This window comes from Arctopsyche grandis, chromosome 4 (genome assembly GCF_051622035.1).
Source record: "Arctopsyche grandis isolate Sample6627 chromosome 4, ASM5162203v2, whole genome shotgun sequence".
NCBI classification, from domain to species: Eukaryota; Metazoa; Arthropoda; class Insecta; order Trichoptera; family Hydropsychidae; genus Arctopsyche; species Arctopsyche grandis.
Window position 1 is genome coordinate 7,239,339 of NC_135358.1, and position 25,617 is coordinate 7,264,955.

A 25,617-nucleotide genomic window follows, 5' to 3' on the forward strand; every position below is an offset into this window, starting at 1 on the left:
AGGTTGGTTTCGGTTTAAATTTTCCGATCACTTTTTTAACTGTACCTACTCACAAACTACTATAAAAAAAGAAACAAAAAAAAAATTATTTAAATTTTTTTCGTCGTATTTATAAATTAACGGGTCGAGATAATATATTTAAACATTGAATTGTTCAAAATTTTCTAACTACAGTTAAAATTATTTTTCACAAAAATCTAAAAGCCCACAACATTTTTTTATATTACCTTTACATAGATCCTATTAATAATACGAATCAAATCTCCTTTTTTAAATCAGTTCATATTTACTTATTTTTTATTTAATCAATCATGCACATTCGTATAACAGATTGATACAACGCGACGAGTATGCTATACAGATTAGGATTATTTAATTATATTCATATATATATATATTTATCTTTTTAGCCCATTAATTTATACTAAACACGAAATCTATGGTATTATGTCTATATACTATTAAACATTGTACATAAGTATTTTACCAGGCAAATAAAAATATCGATTAACAACCACAGAGACATCTATGGACAAGTTTTCAGATTTTATACAAATCCGCGTAAATCGAGATGCTGAATAACTCTTTGAATTTTTGCAAAAGATTCGAAGAAGAATCAAACTGTTATATTTTGTACATTATTTGCGAGTATTTTTCTTTATATGTACATACCCTATAATATTTTTATGATAAACGGAATACTAGATTTAGAAATAGTTATGTAATAATTACTAACTAATCTCAAAAGATGACAGGCGTGACACTTATATTAAAAGACGTATAGCAACAGCCAAAGATGCTATGATTAGGTTGAACCAAATTGACGAAGGTTTGTCTAATTTATGGTGTTGAATTTTGCAACTTTAAAATCATGGAAAAAAACTATAAATGCCTTTAAAATATGGTGCTGAAGGCGAATGTTTGAGAGTATCATAAACAGCCGAAGATAACTAATGAGCCCTCCAGGAAGTTACATAAGATCGCCAATAGTCTGTCAACAGGCTATACTCAAAGAATCCTCAGTTTACATATACATGCATACATAGATAAAAGAGAGATAAGAACTTTTAGGGAAAATAAGGATTGCAATTTACCGTCAAACATTTACCGTAACGGTAAAAATTCACTACCGGTAAACGAAAAATGGTTTTTTTTCGTGGATAGCTGTATGAGGTTCCTTTTCCAAAAAAAGTTAACCTTGATTAAATGGTAAATAATTAAAAATAAATTTCACATGAATAATTCTATATAAATGCATTCAAGTAAATTCAAAATAATAAATATATATATATATGTATACATACATATTTTATTTTTAAACATCCATATTGATTTATTTCAAGTTTAGAACATTTTAAAGTTTGGATCATAATTGAAACAACCGTCTGATCGAATTTATTACGATTTGGTTGGTCTGTGTTGCTAGTGAATTTATCAATTTGAAATTGCCACATTTAATGCTGAAAATAATCATATTTCAGTCTACCTCATCCAAAATACGCCATTTGCATTGATTTTCAATGTAGTTTTATGCAATAATATGTCTGTATAGTCAATGTATACCATGAACTTAATTCGCATTAAAAAAGTTTTTAAATTTTATGGCAAAATTTTTCCTATTTACCGGTATACCGGTATTGCAATCTCTACTTGTGACTGGGTATGTGGACCACTTTCGGAGATGGGGAAGGTTCTCTTCTCAATATACTAGACAGATCCAAGTCGCTACTGTTTCTTCTATGACTGAAACCATTGGGCTAGTAGAATGTCGAGAAAGATGGAGAACGAGATGGCTGATGGGGATAACGAACAGATAACGACCCTCTGCACGGAGAATAATGACTTTAGAAGAAGAGTAATCTCTATTGCGTGCACTTTTGAGCTGTCGCTCCCATTGAGTATCCATAGTTCGATATTCTGTATAGGGACCAAATTGATCTAATTGCGAAATCGTTCGCTAAAATACCATCGTATTATACATATGTATACGGACGTGTGACAAAGGTTCATGTTTACTTTGGGCTTAGTGCATCCATCGACTATCGTTTGCGCTGTAATCTTGTTCAGAGGGGGTAGTTTAACGCGATCGGACAGTGAAAGCTTTGAACGGTAATATATGCGTGAACAAAGTATCATGATCGGCCCGTGTGTCCCCTCGGCACACTGGGGGCTTTGCAAAGCCACTTCCGGTCGTCGTCCGCTGCCGATTTTCACCCGTTTCCGGTACGTAATGACGACGGATCCCGCTCTTAACAAAAGCCCCAGTCCGATCGACAGTAGCTTTTCATCGGCGAATTTTCCAGAGGAGTTTTCCTCGCAAACAATTGTCGAATTAATTAAACGTACATACATACATTCATGATAAATCATCGCGTCATTGTTTCGAGCGTAAATGCGACACTCGCATGATTGATGGTACGCCACGCGTCATCCCGTCGGGGCTTCGTCATTAGCGAGCCGTCATCGGTGTCGTCATCGACGACGCTCGGCTCGTACAAAGTGCACAAATTTCACGTGTTGCAGTAGCCCGGTTGATGCGTGTAATTAATAAATTGGTCAACAGTACACGTGGGGGTGGTTCTGCTGTTACGGACACGTGGACGGGTGAAAGGGGGTTGATTGTGGGGGTCGGGAGGGCACGTGTTCAATATCTAGTGTCGATTTACCGCACGAATGGTCGATGGGTTTCGCAATATTGCACGTGCAATTGCATAAGTGCAACCGTTATATACGTTGCGTGTATACATATATGTATGTATATGTAGGTATATTGCGCAACAACGCACGCTCATGATTCCTCACATTTGTGTGTGTGTGTGTGTGTTGGGAATATTGCGCTCGATTGGATACGAAGTTTTCGATGTGAAATCTATCTATGTTTATATGTAGTGCTTCGGTTGTGATTTTGTAATGTCCGTGTTTCATTAAAAGTGATCGTCGATGAAATTGTGGGTTTTGTTTCTACCTTATCAGAATTTTCTATTTTGTATGTGTTTTGGTATGGAAGCCGACTCTATTCATAGATATTTAAATAGGAAAATATATTGAGTATTCAAGTTTTCGAGTGAGCTATCTTTTCTCTACATGAGTATGTACAATGTACATATATGCATATTTGTATGAAGATTGGTATATATATATATACATATGTATGTATGTACATACAAATGTGTGTATGCCAGTTCTTGGAATGATTGAAAAAGGTATCCTATAAAAACGTAAAGGAGGTATGTAAAAAAATTACGTTGATTTGAATAATAATGTCTATTTGCGGATTCCAGCTAAAATTTGTGAGTGTCAAATTTATGATTGATTATTTATTATTTCAATGATTTAACATTTGCAGAGTATAGATATTTCCTTTCTATTTATTAAAATGTCAAATCAAAACAAATACGAAGCAAAATTAATTTTATTTTTAATATTGTAACGTGGAGATTGGTTTACTTGCGCTGATCACCTGATCTCTTGTTCGTGCCAAAAAGGCCTCTAAGTATAAACGAGCCGAATACGACAACCAATAAGATCTCGCAACGCATCGACCAATGATCTCTCAGAGCGGGGAGTACTCGATGGGTATAAATATTCGGTGGTTTTGGTGCGTGCGTCATTCGGAGCTGATAGGCCGACGGATCAAGAACAATAAATTACCTCTACCACTACAAGTGCGTCTTTCACTCCGATCTCAGAAAACCAGCCAGAAGCTTTTTCTATTTTATTTTTTTACATAGATATATACCAGGAAGGCCTAACAGGTAAACCCCAATGTGCCTTCCTAGACAATTGATTAAAAACATTGCAGCATTTTTTATTACATACATTACTGTATTTCGAGAGGCCAAAGAACATGAAATTAACAATTAATTAATCTATAGAGACATCTATAAATAAATCAAATTCAGATATTTGTGACATAGCGGGTAGGATGTATTTTGCCCATTTGATGAAGGAACCGTTTCAACAATGAAATCAGATAAATTGGCAAACTCTGGTAGGAAAAGATCGACTCGTAGTCACAAATATCGAAGTCTGACCAGCAGCATTAAAGATTTTAGTCTTTTTAATCGTGGTCAGCTCATGGAAACGAACCCGGTGACCTCTCGATGCTTAGTGTCTACGCAACCACCGAGCCATGCTGCTGGCATGGCAAACTCTGATAGGAAACGATCACAAATATCCAAGTCAGACCAGCAGCATTAAATATTAGCACGGGATCGAACCCGGTAACCTCTTGTAGCATATCTTAATACATATATACATATATATATATATATATATGTATATATGTATTAAATATCACAATATTTTTGTTCAATTTAAATTTAAAATGATTTTATATTCGTGAAAAGTGTCCGACTATTCACTGGCTTTAACTGTATTAGAAAATAGAGTTGGATTTTTTCGTCTAGTTTAAAATACCGTGAATAAATAAGTATTTGAATTCAAAGTAACTCTTTTTTTCAATTGAAATGCACGACATCGTAAATTGGCAATGGCTTGAAATAGTATTATTATTTGATTCGTATGTAAATATTTTAAACGGCTATTAGTCGAAAGCGGGCGAAGTCTTTCGAACGCAATAATAAACCTATTACGTTTCATATCAAAGGATTTACGGCGTTTGCACTGCGTTCGAGTATCTTGTCCAAATTGCTCATTCATGCCGAGTAGCAATTTACAATAATCCGCATTATTGAAAAGCCCTGGCCCCGATGCATTGAAGATGTGCACTCGCACGTTGCACAATGGCGAACGTACGGGTCGATACGGTGTGGACGGGGTGGGTGTGGGGGTGGCGACGGGCGGATGCTGATGCAGCATCCCACCCACCCACCCACCCACCGTCCGCGGATAAGGCGTATTGCATTTCGCGCTTGGCCGTATGCTCTCGCCTAATGTAATCGCGGGTGAAATTAATTGCCAAATTGCATCTCGCGATCCGATTCGCAACACGTACGAAACGAGTGCATGTGTTTCGCCGGATAGTTTTCCCGGCGAATTTTCCCCTGCCCCCGTCGACCGTGAGATGAAAATCGAAATTGAAATTGGGTAGGTCACACATCGCGCGATAACAATGATGAACACGTAGACCTTAAAGTTTTCACCCCCATACGGTGTGGAAACTTGTAAAGTGACACGTCTCGAACAAGCTTTCGCGTTTTCCTTTCTCACCCCGTCTGTTCGGTAATGTTCTAGGTCGAGTTTTTCCGACGTATCGATGATGTATCTGCTGTATGGGGGTGGCCGTAATCTGATTTTTATTCCGTAACAGAATTTGTTTGCGTCTATTCTGTAATGTAAAATTATATTACTTATTTTTATGTAAAGAAATTGCACCATGAAGGTTTGAGAAGTTTTTAGATTTTTATAAAACTGTTTTTTTCCTATACATCACAATGCGTTTTATTTTGTGTGCAACCATAATGATAGACTGGCTTTTAGTATGTTTTAGACATGGATTATATGTATATTTACATATGTTGTTAAATCTATATGGAATCATATTTTTTTATATAACTATATGGAAAATATGCATTATAAGTTTTCTCTGTATATCCCAATACAAACTACTGTGTATAGAAATATAAAAATAGAAAAGCTCTCTATATTTGTACAATATAATGCTTTTTGTTATACAATATAATGCTTTTTGTTATACAATATAATGTTTTTACGATGGATTGTAGTTCAAACTGTAATATAATATATATGTAGGTATAATATTTTGAATTTATGTTTTTAATAAATATTTGATTTTTAAATGCTTTTTATTATTACTTAATTATGTTCACAATAAATCTTATATATATTTTAATAGCTATTGATTTACTGATCATTTTCTATTTTACAATTTTAATGTAGTTTTGTTAGTAATCATAGAATTATATTATTCTAATATTAATGAATGTACAGCATTATAGGAAAAAAGAGCTCAAATACCTTTTTACAATTATTATAAAGAATATTTAGAATAGTTTATTTTTTCTACTTTTTACTTTATCTATGTACATAGTAATAATAGATGAAGTTTTGTTGAAGTTAACCGAAAGTGGTAGCTCCCCTTATACATCCCCTTATACTCCCCTTGTACATTCATATGAGCCGTTATAATTGGAAGTGGCATAAGTGAACTTTTCTTCATTTCGAGAAATATCTCGCAAAACATTAAATATACTGTTTTGCGTTTAACAATATTTAAAAATACCAGTGGCTTGTAATACGTTTATTCTACTTTTCCGAGATTCTGGACATATCGAATAAAAATAAGCGATAACAATTTGTGAATGAAGTCAAACACAAATAGTGTTTTTGGAACTGAACATTGGACTTTCGCCACTTTCAAATATAACGGCTCATATGTAGGTGTCCTCTTCTTTTGGATTCAATTATCTTTTAAGAAACTTTATTACGTGTAATAGGTATAATAAATTTCATATTATTATATTTACCTCAACCTCATTTATATTTACTTCATTTCTAGAAGTTTTAGCTGGATTCCAAGTAGTATATGAAATTTTGTGAAGATCCGTCAACCGGAAGTGGCAGTTAACTCCCGTTCGATTTTTCTTCTACTACTTTTTCGACCCTTTAAATATGTATGTGTGCTCTTCACGAGAAAATTCTAGTATAATCTTTGTATAGAAAAAAACAAATCAACAAGTTTGAAAAACCGAAAATGGGATTTTATCCTATCAGAAAAGTCAAAATTATTTAGATTTTTTCCACACTACTAAACGTGTCAAGCTGAAAGCAATGTTTACTCAGTTTGGTTTTGTAATTTTCAAAATAGATTTATGTAGTTAGGGTTGTCAGAATACTATGTTCGTATTTGTATTTGGTTTTACTCTTATGTATATAAATATTTGTTCGTATAGTTTGTAGTTTATTTAAATGTTAGCTGTTTTTGTCTTTTGAGCTTGCAGCAGGCTTATTTTTAGCGGTCTTCAATTTCAATAACATATCTCAATCAGATAATCATCTCATTGAAATCTCAAAACTGTTATGAGATATAAATAAAAAAACTATTATTTGAATGAAACCTCTCTCTCTCTCTTTGTTATTATATGTATTGTCATATTGTCATCTGTTGAATATTTATTGACTCCTCCGTGCTGTCCTCTTCGTCCCTTTGGATTTAATTTGCCCGACACCTCTTCACTCTTCTGGTTTATTATGATTGAGTTGAGCACATTCAATCTTCCATATATTTCAGTTTGCGGTGTGGAGATATTTAATTGAAATTATCATAGGGATTCCAGTTTGCGCGAGTAACTTTGACCGGTGGCGAGTTCCGTTTTATTTTTATCCCGTTAAATTTTATTTAGGGCATTAGCAACGGTGAACGGGTAAAATGGTCCTAATTGAAAACGCGTCCGAGGGATTTTTTTCATCAATCAAACACCACTCAAAAGTTTGCGGTGGCAACCATTCGTCAAAATCAGAGCCGCGTCGCCAGAAACAAAGGAGGCCGTAGCTCGTCCTCCAATCAATAACTTCCCAAAGTGACAGGTGATTCATCCCTCCACCGCTTCCCTCACCCCCTCCCTCTCTTTCACCCCTCTCTCTCGTCGCTCTTCATTTTTATCCCCTGGGAGGAGAGTGGGGGACTTATTTTCCTCCTCGCCACCTCCGCAAAGCATTGAAAGTGTGTTGATGTTTAAAAAAGGGAGAAAACGCGCGGAGAATGTAGCACCTCAGTCTCTCGATTGTTCTCCTAAAAGAGTGAATAATTCAAACTTAATTTTCACACTACTTTTATACTAGTACTTCGGCGAAGCAGAGCTGTAGATTGTTGGAGCGATGACTTAAAGGTTTTGGTTCGAATCCGGAATAAAGTCAGATTTATTCAATATCACTGAAGGTGTTGCATCTTCATACATACATATGTATGTATCTACCCAGAGAAATGTTATAATAATAGAAGTGCCTTTACGAATTAATAAATTGTGTCAATATTACGCGGTACGTCTCCATAACTACGCTACAACGCTCGGAATACAATCAGAGTCTTCACATATTCACTACAGAAATTTAAGTTTTATTTTGATATATATTTATTTACTATTAAATATTAAAATAAAATAAATTACTATTAATTATTTTTATTACTATTAAATATTAAAATAAATATTAAATTAAATAATAAAAAATATTAAACTATTTAGTATACATTTTAAAATTAATCTTTACATCTTGTAGTCGATACCGAGCATTCTGTCGCATTCGTACAATGTGTTGTAACATTGTAAGAACGTAAAATAATCTCTTTTTTTTAATTTTTTATTATTTAACTACATAATATTGTTAAAATATAAGTCAATGCAAGGTCTTTAATACTATTACTGTATGTTTTACTGTCCATAGCATGACGTTGACGATTACATTTATCGTCTAAAAAATGTAAATTTCTATTAATATAAAATATATATGTATGTACATACATACATATGTACATACATACCTTGTCCATAAATAAATTGATAATATCAACAACTTACGTATTTTATATTAAAATTTTATAAATGTAAAAATTTCAAAATACGAACCACAAACAGATGTAATTGGCCATGGCGGGTCGAGTGGGGAGTGAATTTGATAGCATGTTTATTTTACATAACAGATTATTTAACAAAAACTATCTACCATTAACCATATTTTAACCGAGCATTCGAAAAGTTGTTTTAGGATTCTGGAATTTATCATCTTAGCATGTATATTTAATTTTAATTAATGTTTATATTTGATCTATGTATAATACATAAATAATGTTATGACCACTGTTATATTGAATGTACTCTCAATATATAATGAAAATATTGAGATCCATATCAGGATTTTTGAATTTCATTTTATTTAGTTAGTAATATTGAGTACTAGTTAAAAGTGGAAGTGAATAGATCGCACTTTTTTTATAATTTAAGAGATTGAAAATAAAAGAAGCGCAAAAGGTACACCTTAATAATGATTGAAATTCCTTGGCTTAAAAACATGTAAAAACCTTGTAAAAAGAATCCATGTGTGAAAGTCTTGTCGATGTTCGGAAAGCAATTTATATTTCGATGCTTTTCATCTTATGCATGTCCGGGAAGCTTACTGTAAAATAAAAACGGGAAAAAACCTCTTAATAATAATATTCGTAATTACGATTTTACCGATGCGAAAGTTTGAAGCGCCATTGTATAGTCAAGGAAATGTGTTCGTTGGTAACCACGTTACCAGATGGTTTATGACGACACGGTGTTGAAGAGACGTTAGTTGAGCTCCAACCATCACTTGAAACGGGAACGGGAATTTCATGCCTTATTCTGGCATTGCAACGCATGCCGGGTTCAGCTAGTATGCAAATAAATAAATAAATATGCTTGTGCCCAGAGTAAGCAACTTCTGGATTCAATATATATATGTATGTATATATGTAGGTCGGTCGACGTATTATATTTCGACATTGAGTGGCCTTATTTAAGGCGAATATAAATATTTTGGATGATAATGTGGCGACGTTAAAAGTCTAAAATATAAAAAGCCGAGCTGAGCGCGGCTCGCCGAAAACATTATCAATCGAACGAAAGCCCCAAAGTAAACTTTGCGAGTGAAGTTGGGGACGGTCGCCGTGTAATAAAGCGCCTAATATTGAATCAACATCTGACGGCCGGTTTGTTTTAATTTCAACTTGGAAATAATAATCCGCACCCTCGACCGCCGCACCCAACCCTCCCCCCACCCGCCAAACCCCCGTGTACACTCTTCGAAAGGGGTGGGGGGGGGGAGAGTCGGTGGTCAAAATTAAAAGGGGAGAAGGCCTCGTATTTTATATAATAATGTATATTTTTGAGAAAAGTTTAACATCGTCTGGCAGGGGCACGCCGAGCACTGGTGCAGCGGTACTCAAGTTTCATCTCTTCTAGTTTTTCATTACGATAATGACTCGGTGGGTGGGTGAGGGGTGGGATTGGTGGGTGGCGAGTCGGGTAGGTGTGTCGTTGTCGTAACCGTTTTTCACGGAGTATTTTCTATTTTTTCGTTCGGAGCATTTTGTGAACGTTGAAAATGTCCCAAGACATTATGAACTTAACGCTGCAGTTGGTTCAAAAGTCCCCGCGAGAGTTTGTCGCTCTCGTAACTTTCGTTCACTTTGCGGAAAGTATACATATATATGTACGTGCATATGTATGTATTTACGTGTGATTATTATTCGGAAATATTGTCGCGTGTTTGGTGGTGGTTTTTGAATGTGAACGATGTGCTCTTTATTAGAGAGGAATTCTACTAATGACTTGAATTTCGCTAGAGTGCTATTAGTATGTAGACCGTGTTAATTCTAAATGCTGGTAAATCGAGTGTTTTAGTATTCGACAGCGTGGTATTTGTCCATCGTCAGCAGTTTATGATGTATTGTGACCGTGGGTAGTTTCAATTCGACATATTGACTGTGAGTAAGACCGTATACTTATTATTATTCATTTATTCATTTGTAGTTTTGGACCATTGTGGCATTACAGGAAGAACCTATTGCGTTACAATGACCTACATTTGAAAAAGAGAAGAACACAAAAATAAAATATGATAATAACATGAATAAACATGATGAAAAAAATAGTAAACGAAGAAAGATTAAAGAAAAATAATATAAAAAAATGCAGATAAGGTGAAAAAAATCAAATAAAAGAATAAATAAAATCCTCAAATCCTATTCATAGTTTCACATTGAATATAAAGTGAGAATGATATTTATTTAATAAATATTATGGAAACGCCGAAATGAACCTGTATGAAGTTACCTGATTAGGTAACATTGTTACATATAAGTATGTTATGTTACTTACATATAACCCGATTAAGTAATTAAAATGTTCATCAATGAGCGCAAGTTGTAATAAAACAGTTGAATTTAGACAGCTCTGATGCTTTAGTATTCAAAGGTATTACGAATAAAGGTAAAGAGTTGGTATCGTTGTCATAACAACAACTCTAAGAATGAGTTCAAAATAGAAATGTGACTTTCCAACTCAATTTACTAGTCGAGTGACGTTTACCGAAAGTCTAACCTGGAACTGTCAAATGTCAAATGATGAGACACTTGGCCATAAGAGCGATATCGATCGACAACGATGTCGATAGCATTCACTATTACCACTTTGAGTGAACTAAAAATATGTATGTATGAGAGATAATGAGAACCTATAAAGCAAATATAATAAAATATAGAGTGAAAAAAATGAGCAATATGGCAAAGTATGAAAACGGTCGGATAAGAGATAAGAGATATAAAAAATGACATCTTAAACGAAAACCATGTGAAACGTTTAAGAGGTTAGTAAAAATAAAAAGTTATAGGCGTTTAAACTATTAAAATTTGACATGACCAGATGATGGCGAAAAGTAATAAGAGGCTAAAAAAACGCTCGATAAACGTTAGGGAGATATGCGAGGAAGTATTTTCAAACGTGTCTAATATAATATTTTTTCACCATCGTTATGGAGGACGTCATTTCCACTCATATTGATGACCAAACCGAACAAAATGGCAACGTTTGAAAATGATCGGAGAAAATAAGATAGAAAAATAAAAATCATAATAATAATAGTAATAATTCATAGATTAAAAAGAAATTAAAGGTAATAACAGAATGAAGCTAAAAGGAGGTTTGTAAAAATACAATAAACCACAAGAAAAATAGTACATAAAAATGTATATAAGGAAAAAAAATCACAGCGAGGCCCAAATGGAAGAGAGTATATTATGATTCCACCCATACATCACATTCAAATTAAGAAAATAATGATGAGCACAGCTTACCAGACAAATATGTATGTTAAAATAATGGGTCTACGTGACGAGACAGAATGTTAAATTACAGAAAACACAAATATCGGAAGGCAAAGATCGAAAATCGAAAGATCTCAAGTCGAAAGATAAAAAAAAAATGGTGCATGGTAAACTGCGCGCGCACATTAATACGGGAGGAAAAGCCTATTCCTCTTGTTCCTGTTGTATCCTGCTCACGCAAATTAAGTGAGTATGTACGTGAGTATGTACCGTTTACCATGCACCCTTTTTTTTTGATCTTTCGACTTAAAATCTTTCGATTTTCGATCTTTGCCTTCCGATATTTGCGTTTTCTGTAATTTAACATTCTGTCTCGTCACGGAGACCGTAAAATAATATCCGATAATCTACGTTCACCAAGGTGGAAAATATCGCATTCAGTGCTGTGCAACGATTTCATTAAGAAGTCGAATAGCTCTTGGAATACGAGCCATTTGAATTACAAATGTATATATATTTCATTTCATCTTTGCAGTGGTAAATTTCGATCTTAGCAGAACAATAAAAATCTCATATATGTACCACATACGTACATATACATATTGTATACACATACAAAGACTTGGACTCCTTTTACTAAATACTGTCAATTGTTTCTCAATTGTACTCAATTGTTCCATATTACCTATATATTATCTAGACTTACACCCCCCTACATTGTCTAATTTTCTTGTCGATACTAATCAATTGCTAAGGGTTGATCGTGTGAAAGACCGTGGCATAGTATTATTTTTATCTTTGATTATTTTTCCTTTATAGTTACAATAGATGGAGTTTTGTGATCATTGGAAAAAATGTGTGTATGTCCGTGTATTTTGGGGATCGTTTGTTTGTATATAAATTTATAGTGATTTTAAATAATAAAAAAATTGAACAAAATCCGACTACTGGCAGAATAACTTTAGTTTTGTGTAAGCTTCACTACATTTGCGCTCTATTCGTATTGAAAATACTCTCATATCTGGTATGTGTGAGCGTGTATGTATGTTTGATTATCGAATTTCTTTTTATCCTTCTTATATTCCTCAAATACATACATAGATAAAGTCGTGGGTTGGTAACATCCGAATTTCTTATATTGTTTTAATAATAAGCAAAGCATATAGGAATTTAGATTTAATTTTTAGACTTTCCTAGCACTTGAAATCCCAAAGTACTTTTGCCTTGCTTTTCAATTCATTTGTTATTAGTCATCTGGAATTTGATTGTGCTGTTTGGAATTCCTTCTATCGAGTATATATTAATAACGTATGTAATAATAATCCCTTCTATCGATTATATATTAATATCGAGTATATGTATATACTCAATATTAATGAGTATATATTAATATCGAGTATATATTGAAATCGAGTATATATTAATAACGAGTATATATTAATAACGAGTATATATTAATATCCAGATTTCTTCTCAATGATTGTTTTGTTTCCTTACAATCAGGAGGAAAATTTTATATACGTTGTAATGCTATTTGTTTCTGTTTTTAAATTAAATACCTACTATGTACTAGACTTCGGACCATGTACTACATACATATTGTAAAGAAGATCGAGTAGTATTAAGGAACAAAGTAAGATGAACGCGTCGATTGCATCGAGGAATTCTCGTTGTAAAGTCGACGTAGGAGATTGATCAGACTTAGTCGGTCAGGGTGCACATATGGAACTAATCATTGTCATCACCAGATCAATATGGTTGTAAAATATTACGTAAAAATGCAGCGGAAAACCATAGACAGATTTATCATTTATTTGTGCTAGTAAAAGAAAACGTGAATCTAAACAACGGCTATGTTTAGTTTCATGTCCCTGAATGTTATATTTGTTATCTATCGACTACTACAAAAATTTCTTCAAATTGTATATATACATATGTATACATGCCTGTAAGGAGAAAAAACAGTCGAAGCTGTTTTCGTCTTAATTTTTATTTTATTTTATTTTTTACATAGATATATGTATGTATGTATACCAGGAATGCCTAACAGGTAAACCCCAATGCGCCTTCCTAGACAATTAATTACAAACATTGCAGCATTTTTTATTACATAAATCGCTGTAGAGAGGCTGAAGAACACAAAATTAACAATTAATTAATAAATCCATAGAGACGTTTATGGACTTATGGTTAATTTTTTACATATTTTACATCCCTGCGCTACAAACGATTGCAAACCAAGCGGGCTCATACTTATTTCGCTGCATGCTCATTTCATACTTTTGTCTCGGCTTTTGCCATTTTAAACTTGCCAGAAAGATCCAACTCAATTTTAAGAATTGCCAATCATCAATGTACATCGAAATGTCATCTGCGCAACCCCATGAATATCTCGTCTTTCGTACATGCTGAAATTCAAACAGTTTCAAAAAAATCAATCGAAATGAGCATGCAGCCGGGTGGTTTGCAATCATTTGTAGCAAACCCATTTTACATAAATCAAATTCAGATATTTGTGACATAGAGGGTTGGGTGGTTTTTGCCAATATAATGGAAAAACCGGTTCAACAATGAAATCAGATAGGAAACGATCGACTTGAAGTAACAAACATCTAAGTCTAGCCAGCAGTATCAAAGTTTAGGACGGAATCGAAACCGGTAACCTCTCGGTGCTAAACATAACAAAATCACCGAGCCATACTGCTGGCTATTTACATAGTGCATAGTGTTTACAGATTATATTCTAGAATTTCTGCATTTGTATTCCTTTTTAGGGTTAATTTGACGAGATCGTCACTTGAAATTTCGAGGATAAGTGCATTCTAAATTGAATTCGTTATATCTCTTATACGCGAACGAATTCTATTTTTTGCGATTCGTCTTCGAAAAATACACTCGGATTGTCTCCAAAGTGGCAAAAAACGAGGGTGCCAACGACGTAATGTAATTATGCAACGCCGCATACCGTCAGTGAAAAAAAGTCAACGTGCAAATATTGACTGCCAAACTTGGCCAAGTGTAGTCCCATCCAATCCCACACGGCCACCGCGCCTCATCCCACGGGACCCCGGAAACTGGGGGGGCAATGGAGGGTGGGTGGGTGCGGGTGGAGCGGGAAACGGAAGGGATGGTTCTGGCTGCGAATGAATAGAAAAATGAAGCATGATGTTTTAATTAAGGGGTGGCATTAGGGGCTCGTTAAGCGCGGAGGCTGTTCACGTCAGTCAATGTCGGGGTCTCGCCGACCCACTGAATATTGATCACCGACGGAAAATGTACCCGGCACACCGGAGAGCCTCATTATTTTACAAAGTAATTATATTTATACCATTTTAACGCAGGTCTCGTCCCCTCCCCGCCCCCGTCGATTTTTTTCCTTTTGTGTAGAAAATCATATTCATTTGCATGTCGAATAATGGTGTTCCGTAATTTGATGTTCTGAATGGATACAATAGTTTATACTTGTATTGTATTTGGTGTGCATACAGAATGGTAGATGAATGGTAACTTGATTATGATGAGGAAAGTGGTTGATAATAATTTCTTGGCTCCCCATTGTGATACTCAAAAATTGATTTTGTCGCATAATGTTACCTATATACATATGTACATACATATATATTTTGCTTATATTATACCTATATTATTTATTTGCCTTGTATATACATATATAAGTTTTCATTTTCAATTAATCTGTTTATAAAATAGAGGAAAAATATGTTGTAGTTTTTAATTACATATATCATATTATTCACTGAAAGAAATTTCGTTTTTTATTAATTATTTTCCTTAATCCAAAATTTTCTTTTCTTTCTCGTAAAATCAAGTGAGATACATATCTAGTATGGTTTTAATTTATACATACATACATACGATTATGTACGTATATATGTACATCCATTTCCAAATCCTTTTTGATTTAGGTTGCATGTTAACATTCAATAAAAGGGCTAACATCTGATGAGCTTTTTCTCGTTATTTCTTTGGTTTATTTGAAGGTTTATCAGGATTTTTAAATAGATTGAAACTATGTATGTATAGGTATATAATTTACCTAAATTGGTATGTACATTCATATACTTGAAGTATTTTACATTCAATATAATAATACTTATATTTTATTAGCACTAACCAACAAATTCTTTTAAAATAAAATTGCCATTATTATGATTTTATTTCTGTTTAAAAATATGTATTTATCTATTGCATTACATGAACAAATATTAGGCCACTTGTAAAAATTATTTTGATCGAAAATATAGTTCTGCCTCTTGCATCTGACTAAAAATTTATCTATTGTTTCTCTTTATCAGGTTGCTTATTATATAAAATTTACGGAATTTTCCATTTTACGCAAATCAATGTTTCGATAGTAGTTATTTCGTGGCGTTGTTTTTTTTATTGTTTCCGTTTCTTATTTATTTTTTTAATGCAGTGCATCTTTTTTATTGATAAATTCCAAAAATACGAGAATCGAGTGAAGAGAAGGCAAAGCTCAAATTATTTTAATAAATTTTCAAGGGTCAGGCGAGGTCAAATATTCCAAACAACTTTAATTATCGCGATGTGCGATCCAAAAAACATAGAAAGGTACAATGAAATTGGTTGTACATACATATGTATATAAAAAAAATATTTAAAAACGGGCATGATCACATTTTACCAAGCATATCTTTCAAAAACGGACCTTGCTTAGAAGTTGGCAGTAGAAGTGGAAAGAGAATGAAATATGAAATTTTTTTTGCGAAGATAATCGATTTGATGTTAGGTAAAATTTGCCACTTATTTGATTTAAAAGTCATGTTGAATCGTGAAATAAAATGAGAGGTTTATGGTACTAAATTGCGGTACAATACTGGTGCACTTTCAACCGCATTTTTATTATTCCACTCAAAGCGTCAGCCGCCGAGAGGAGAGCCGGCACTTAATTGATATAAAGCCGACTGATTAATTGAGACTTAGTCTCTTTATCTCGTCCAGGATGATTTAATTCAGACAAAGGGGAGTTCTTTCTCCTTTAAGCGCCACAGAGAGAGAGAGAGAGCTTTCGAACGCGACTCGTCCGAAGGCGAAAAAAAAAAACTACGGCGAGTTAATGGGTTAAAATGGAGCGGCGACTTTAAATACTCGCAGTAGTGGCGTAATGAAGCTAGAGCATATCTTTAAACGCGACATTTATTATTTTGAACGGGGTTTTGCAGCGGAGATTCAACGTGAACTGTTCGACGTGTACATTTTGAACAAAAATCGCATTTTTGCAAGTCTCAAGTGGGACATCGACTTGTGAACGTTTAGCGCGCGTGACGCTCCGAACGAAATTGTTAACGAGGAAACTTTTTCTGTTTTTATACGGCCAACCCCCCGCGCTCAGACATTTCATTTATGCGATTTCGGGCGATCGCTTTTACGGTCATTAGCAATTCATAATTTGCCCGTAAAAAGAAGAGGCTTTAAATTGCGGCGACGCGACGTCCGTCCTTTGGAAAAAAGCGTACTATCCCTTTCCGGTCGGGTGGGGGTGGGCGGTTTCGGGCGGGAGGAAAGGGTCTGGACCCCTTCCGACCCCACAAGGGTGAACAGTGGGGAGAAACGCGGCGAAAGTTTGAATCTACCCCATAATCGTAAAACTCTCAGGATACGACCCGGGGGTTGCGGGAGAGTTACGCACTGGACGTGCTCGCTCTGTGGGCCATGAAACAAAAAAAAGAAGAAGTACGAAAAAAGTCGTAATGAAAAAGTCCATCCTGAGGAAGCGCATTTTGACCTTCTTCCGACTGAATTTATAATTTAACGTCGTTATGTCGGATTTGGTTTGCGTACTTTGTATTGTGTCTGTTATATGGCGTGAGACGATGGGTCTCGATGGGATGGCACGCGAAAATTACCATTTTATGCTTATAAAATAGTCGGTACGTGTTATGGTTATTTGGGTTGTGATTTTTTTTAGTTTTGGCAAAGAAAGCCAACTTTTACTTTTACTGACACCAAATTAAAACTACATAAAGCTATATAATATATTCTTAATACATATTTGTCTGGTAGCCTGTGTTCATCACTATTTTCATAATTAAATATGATGTATGTGGGATTTTGATCTTCTCTCTTCCATTTGGGCCTCACAGGGATATTTTGTATTTGCGGCTGGTTATTATACATATATTGGTGTTGGCTATAGGTGTAAGACATTGCCTATTTTTTTACTTTATCTATTTATGTAGTAACAATAGATGAAGTTTTGTGATCATGCGGAAATTCGAACTCGAGATTTTGACTGATTCGAACTCAGAATCGATTACTGATCACGTTTTCATGATCTAGAAAAAATGTGTGTGTGGCTGTGTATTTTAGGGATTTTTTGAACACCGTTAGTCCTATCGAACCGAAACTTAGTATCGGTTACTGAAATTCTTATCTACACGACGTAATTTTTTTTGTTATTTTGTCACTTTTACTTTATCTGCTATTTTTTATGATTATGTATAAATGTATATTTCGGAGTTTCTCCCGGAAATCAGAAAATATTTCAAAAGTAATCAAATGTTGATTTTTAAATCAAATTCCTTCGAAATATTCAGTATTTTTTGACTTTGACATGTACATACATACATATATGTATGTATATATTTTTATTTTTCTCATTTCTCTGTATATTTTCGACCATTGTGGCGCATTGGCGACTCCTGTAATGCCACAATGGTCCAAACTTAAACTTAAATAAATAAATAATACTACAAAATTTAAATGAATACGCAGCCGAAACAACTCGTTCGTCTGGGGATATGTTTGTTTACCTGAATTTCGTAGAAATATCTCCAACACAATGCAAAACATAAATAAATGAAAGGGCATTCCAACTCAAGAGTGGCTAGGGGTGTCATTATTACCATTACTAGAAGCTAGAAGACTAGAAAAACGCCGTAACCTAGAGAAGCATGCAATTGAGAGAAGTTCAGGTTTTAAAAGAGGTTGGTAGGGGCGCAAATATGGGACGATTAACTCACTTTATAGGAATAAAACAAGAGGGCGATGATATTCTGAACTCCAAATCAGATGAAGAACCAGCCATGTTTCAGGTTATCCAAGCGAAGAGTCTCATATCTGCCACTGAAGAGTTTTTTTTTTTTATTCCTTTGTAAATTTATGACTTTGGGTTTTGGGGGAGGGTTGGTGAAACCCTGACTAACCGCACCAGGTGACATTAACCCAAGCGATGCCACTAGGTTCAAATATTAAATCATTTATTTGAATAGGTCGAAAAATAATCTGCCTAATGGATTCACACGACCAAAATGAATGTTTTAATGTGGGAAGCGGATCAAATCCATTGATAATAATAATAAAATAATGTGAAATGAAACAACATACATATGTATATGTATGTATCTACATATGTACCAGTTTTGTGATCATGACAAAATTCAAACAAAGGATTTTGTCTCTTATCACGTCTTATTAGTTAACATATGTGTGTATTTATATAAAATATTTGTCAATAAGGAATTGGATTTAAAAATCAACATTTGATTAGTTTTGCAATACTTTCTGTTTTCCGGGAGAAACTCCGAAATATACATTTTGTTTTAAAATATTTTAAACACTCTGTTTACGTGGTCTGCTTTAGGGTTGATTCACTTTTGTACGGTTGACCGTTTGAATTCATTTGAATTATTTCATGAAACTTTCGATTTGATTCTAAATATACAATAGTTATGTATGTATGTGCATATAAATGCATGTAAATTTCAATAGCTTTTATGATCATGGTTCCCCATTATACACACTTCGCACGTTCGATGTTATTAATTTCCCATTTAGCGTTTAACCAGACCCAACCTAATAGAATTAGTGCACTCGTATGGTATTTTGCATACTGTATGTAATTCCTCAAAAGTCTAAATCGTTATCATTATCAAATTATTTAACAGATGTATAATCAGAGAAGGGGGCGTCATTTTCGGGGGAGCTGGGGGTGTTGTGTTGGCCACGTTGTTTAATGTATTATTATGAATAAAATAATATAATAAAATGGGATTGTTAATAAAATGATATTATAATAATAACATTATAATTTTCAGCATTTATTTAACGCTAATTTTGTATTTTTAGTTAAAAAAAAGGTCAGTGCAATTTCAAGAGACTATTTTTTACTTTATAAATATGCGTTTATACACAAATATAATTCACCCCCCCCCCCCCAGAAAGTCATTCCTTACTGGTCCCCCCCCCCCTGGGAAAGCCCCCCCCCCTGGGAAAAGTTGAATTGACGCCTCTGATCAGTGCGTTGTATTGACTAATATCTTACAATGAAATTTCATTTTGATGATTGAATATTTATTTCCGAAATAGTTAATATCGTTATTTATTTATTTTTACATAGATATATACCAGGAAGGCTTGACAGGAAGGCCCAAATGCGCCTTCCTGGACAATTAATTACGAACAATGCAGCATTTTATTATTACATAAATCACTGTATTTCCAGAAGTTGAAGAACACGAATTAGCAATTGATTAATTAATTAATTATATAATTAATTCATTGAGGCATCTATGGATTTAGATTTTGTACATAATTTTCACAAATTATACACACAATGAATACAGAAGATTTGTGACAACAGGAAAGATGATTTTTTGCCAATTTTGAGGAGCAGTTTGAACAATGATCAGATAAAATTGGCAAACTCTGATAAGAAACTATCAATTTGGAGTCACAAAAACCCCCAAATCTAACCAGCAGTATGGCGGATCGAAGCCACTGATCACTTGGTCCTATTACTTGGTACCATTAAGCCATACTGCTGGCTAATTATATATTATTATTACAGCCATAGTGCTGGCTGGTTATATACATATTATTATTATTATTTATTTAAAATTTGGAAAATTGTGGCATTACCGTTATTACGTTATCATATTACAATATTGTTATATTTGTATTCAACAGGTCTGATGTCGTCAATGATACTTCGTTCCATTTCCAGATAGAATTGCAACCTTCTTGACTAGTGAAATATGTTCAACACGCGATAGACAGGTATGTGGTAAAATATATGTTTTTTTTCAATTGAGACAAAGAAGACGAGTCAAACAGACCCTTCACTCGAAGCACGCACGTTTTTTTCTTGAAATAAGTCCACTCAGGTATTGTTGTGTAGGTAAAGTCGGCATTAGTGAGCATCACGTAGCAACGAGTGATGTGTCGCAGGTGCTACACCGTAGAGGTACACTTAAAAAAGAAAAGCTCGAGCTTTCAAAGGAGGCTTAAGTCGAATCTCATTCTGGGATAGAAGGATGCTTTGAATAACAGTGATAGATCAACATATGTCCATATCCGGCGAGCGATTAACCGCCGTTCGGCTCAGTTTAACGTTCCGACTTAATTGCGTTCATCCATCACGCAAGGGGGTGGTTGTTATTATCAAATGACGTGATTTACGATGTGCGCTGTATGTCGTGTGTTTTTCCTTCGTATTTTTTTTTTGTTTGTTTTCGAGGGGCAGATGCCCGTTGACGTGTCTGTTTAATAATTTGAATCTATCTGCCGTTTCGATTGTGTGTGTGTGTGTGTGCGTGTATGTAGGTGATATGTGTGATTGAAAATTAGGGGTGGTGAAATCTGGCGAATAAAAGAGACCGCAGGGGATTCGTTCGATAATGATGAAGTCGTTGATTGAAATCGTCTGTCGGATGAGGGGATGCTGAGCGCATTACCCATTCAGATCAGGATCGCCAAACCACCCCCCGCCCCGCCCCACTCACCGTTTCGCTCGTCGCCTTGTTGCAATTACTGCCGCAAGGGATTCAAATCAAAGGACGACGTGGGCCTTTTCAAATCGACATATTTTCCGGCTTTGAATACGTGCCGTCGTATAACCGGACTATTTGTTGTACTTAGGGGGTACTTTGTTCGCGTTACGGACAGTCTGGTGGCGGCGAACTTCAGAAGTCGTTCTTTTACATATTACTCTTGGTGATAGACTCACAGTCTTGATTTATTTGTGTGTGTGTGTTTGTGTTTTTTTTCAATTCAGAGAATGTACATACTTCTGTTCATTTTTACATGCTTTTTAATGTAATCAAAGCCTCTCCAACTCACTTCCACATAATTTCCCACGTTTCCCGTATACTTCTAGTTATCTCATTTGTCGCCATATCCTATCGCAGTCTCTTGGTGTACCATTCGAGTATTTTTTTCGCCTACCTGTCATCCATTCTCCCAATCTCGTCATCCACTCATTGTTATTTCAATCTCTTTATTTTATCTATTATAATATTAAAAATAAAATTAGCTTTGCATCGTATTTGTTTTGATTTGACATTTTAATAAATAGAAAGGAAATATCTATACTCTGCAAATATTAAATCCTCGAAATAATAAATCATAAATTTGACACTCGAATTCGCAAATAGAAATTATTATTAAAATCTACATAAAATTTTTATAAAATACCTTTTTCGATGATACCGAGAACTAGCATATCTATATATGTACATATTTAATTATTTTATTTTGTAATAAGTTTTAGTTTTGACCATTGTGGCATTACAGGAGTCCCTAATGCGCCACAATTGTTGAAAAAATACACGGACAAAAAATATATTTATATCAAATAATAAAATACAAAGTAGGGAATGTGTTGCACCTATGGCCTGCACCAACATTGGGGTAACCTGTCAGGTCACAGCGATCTTTAGTTATTGTTATTGTTATTATTGTAATAATAATAAATAAATAAATAAGAACTAGCCGCAATTACAAAACATCCCTACAGGGCCCAAATGGGAGAGGGAGGATGAAAAATCCACTCATATATTATGTAGATATTTACATTCAATTATGAAAATAATTATGAGCACAGGCTACCATATTATATCAACTACTCTAGTTAGTTTGTTTCATTTACTGACTCTTTTGACTCGCATACGATTTTATGGAAGAAAAATTGAACAAGAGTACACTGATTTTCATTAAAATTTATATATTATTTGGTGGTATTAAACTAAAACTTCTAGATATGAAATTTTAATTCAATACACTGAAATATTTCTGATAAAAATATAATAAACCTCGAATCTCAAGATTAAAAGTACTGCTTCGGGTAGAGATAAAAATATTTTTAAAAATATATAAATTAATAAAATGTATCATTTCTATTATATTTAAAAAAAAATAGTCCGATTCGTAAAGCAGTTTGGATGATAATTGAAATCAAAAACTTAAAAACAGGGACACCTATTAGGGGAGGTACTACTTCCGGTCACATATGAATTTGAAAAAAGTTTACGTTGTATCGATAAGCATTTCAGTAACTGATGCTATGTTTAAGTTCGATAGGACTAACGGAGTTTAAAAAGTTTCCAAAATACATAGACACACATACTAGCATACTAACATACACATTTTTTCTAAACAATTTAAAAGTGGTCATTGATCGAGTTCGAAATCTTAAATTAGAATTTTCGCATGATGACATACCTATCTTCATCTGTTGTTACTACGTGCATAGATAAAGTAAAAATTTAAACAAAAATATTAATTATCTGATTTGTGTTTAAAATTGATATAAAAAAATTCTAAATATAAAAATAAATAAACAAAAGCCACGTTACTGACGTCTGGTTCGATTAAATTTGTACAATCTCCTTATCGAATGATATAATCGTTCTACTTTATTTTTAAATTCAAGATATTTTTCTAAATATTTAATAGCCTTAAACCATTAAAAATGCTTATAATGAGGTAATGAGATTAAAGCCAAATATGTAAAAAAAAAATGTTTGAACTACCTAATGGTGAAACCGATTTTTTTTCAAATATAATATTAAATTCGTATCAAATTATATTTTCTGAAAACGGAGTGTTTGTATAATGACTTATTAACGTAATATTTTTTGTTTTGATTGTGTGGATAAAATAAATTAGAAAATAATATGGAAAAAATCGGTCTCATTTTATTTGTAAATTATACCATCAATTCGTGTATAAATTGAGTTACGCGATCGTTTTCTTTTTGCTTTTGTAATTTTTTCGCGGTTTTCTTGAAGGTAGGGAATACCACGAGAAACGCGTTTTTCGCCAGCTCCCCCCCCCCTCCCCGGTCCCTAAAACAAGTGTTATGTACTCAGAAGTACGGTGTGATCGATTTTCTTATTTTCTCGTTAAGAAAATGTATTTATGCCCCCGCGCCTGGTAAAAGCTTTTTAATGAGAAAACTCCCAAAAACAACTTTCTCTGTCGATTGAGTGTTATTATGCGAGATTTTTCTTTATTTTTCCACTTCTACCCCCTCCGCTTTCTTGTCGATCACCTCCGCCCTCCGGAAAACGCTGTGTTTTCCGACGCCGCGGCTTCGATTTCCATAATCAAACGCGAAACGACGCACATAACGCGTTTATTTTCGAACTCAAACGCACACACACACGAGTAAAACGCACGTATGTATAAACAAAAACATTTCCGGCATTCGAGATTTTTGTTTTATTTAAGGACGCATGCAAATTACCCGTTTGTTCCACATCAAAAAAAATAAAAAAAAAACAAAATACACACATACAACAGCAACAGCACCACTATAATGTCATTTTATATGCATTTGCATACAATATAAAAGATAATCTAACGTTTATCGTAGAAGTTTCTCGTAAATAAAACACATATTTTATGAGTCAATATCGAACATCCTGACAGGCTATCGTTCGAATCTAATCTAATGCTATCATTGGATTTTATTGATCATTTTTTTATTATTATTGTATATCTGGTTGTGAGAAGACATAGGCGGTAGATTAAAATAATTGTACATAAATTTTATTGTACATTAATCATACTCAAATAGTGGTGACATATGTAGTAGGTAGGAAGGATTATAGCCAATTTTTATTCGGGAACCGTTTCAACAATGAAATCAGAGAAAATTGGCAAACTCTGATAGGAAATGATCGACCTGGAGTCATAAATATCCAAGTCTGAACAGCAGCATTAAAGATATACTCTGAATAAATTCTTTTCAATCGAGGTCAGCTCATGGGATCGAACCCGACGCCTCTCGGTGTAAGGCAGAAGCTTAACGACCGAGCTATGCTGCTGGCTAATGCTGGCTGTATGTACATACATACATATCATATATATAAAGACGGTAATCTGTGTGTGTGTGTGTGTGTGGGTGTGTGTGTGTGTGGGTGTGTGTGTGTGGGTGTGTGGGTGTGGGTGTGTGTGTGTGTGTGTGTGGGTGTGTGTGTGTGTGTGTGTCCTAACTCTCGCCGAACATAATGAATGAATCGATAAAAATCGACAAATTCATTTTTCGACGAGACGACTTTGTCGCGACTCGAACCGATCACCCCAAATAGCCTGAATATGGGTCTAAATTGAGCTAATGGTCACGTGCACCACGCCAAATCCAATTCTTCATTTCGCCTTTTTTTTTAAACATTAATTGAAATATTCCTTCTCGCCATATAAAAATACGTAATTATAATAATTTTATTTAGCGAGGTTTTGAACCATTTTTTTTCTTTTCATATAAAGAATTAAATATATATTTTTAATTGAAATTATTGAAATTAATTTATATATTAGCGATATTTGAAAAATAAAATTAATTCCAAATCGCGGGATCGAGCTGGGGTCCTTGCGCTCAGAACATTCACGCTAACCATTAGACTACGGTCTCGATATAAAAAATGCTCTAAATTACGCTCTAAATTCATTTTTTTGTGCCTTTGTCTTTCTGAAACCAGTCGATTCCATATCTTTAACTTTATTTTTATTCGAGTTTCAATTTCTATTCGAAACCACCCGTTGAAATCAACGGGCCCTACACTAGTGTATATAGGTTAAAGAAAAAC

The 25,617-nt window shown here is 34.1% G+C and overlaps 1 protein-coding gene across 2 annotated transcripts in view; it reads left to right on the forward strand.

Moving 5' to 3' along the window:
* LOC143911227 (CUGBP Elav-like family member 2) overlaps window positions 1-25,617 on the forward strand; it is a 605,340-nt gene that overhangs the window by 81,098 nt on the left and 498,625 nt on the right. For both annotated transcript variants that reach the window (XM_077430030.1, XM_077430026.1), the window contains one exon: window positions 20,714-20,803. The gene's annotated coding sequence lies outside the window, so the exon portion shown is untranslated. The remainder of the gene's footprint in view (window positions 1-20,713; window positions 20,804-25,617) is intronic.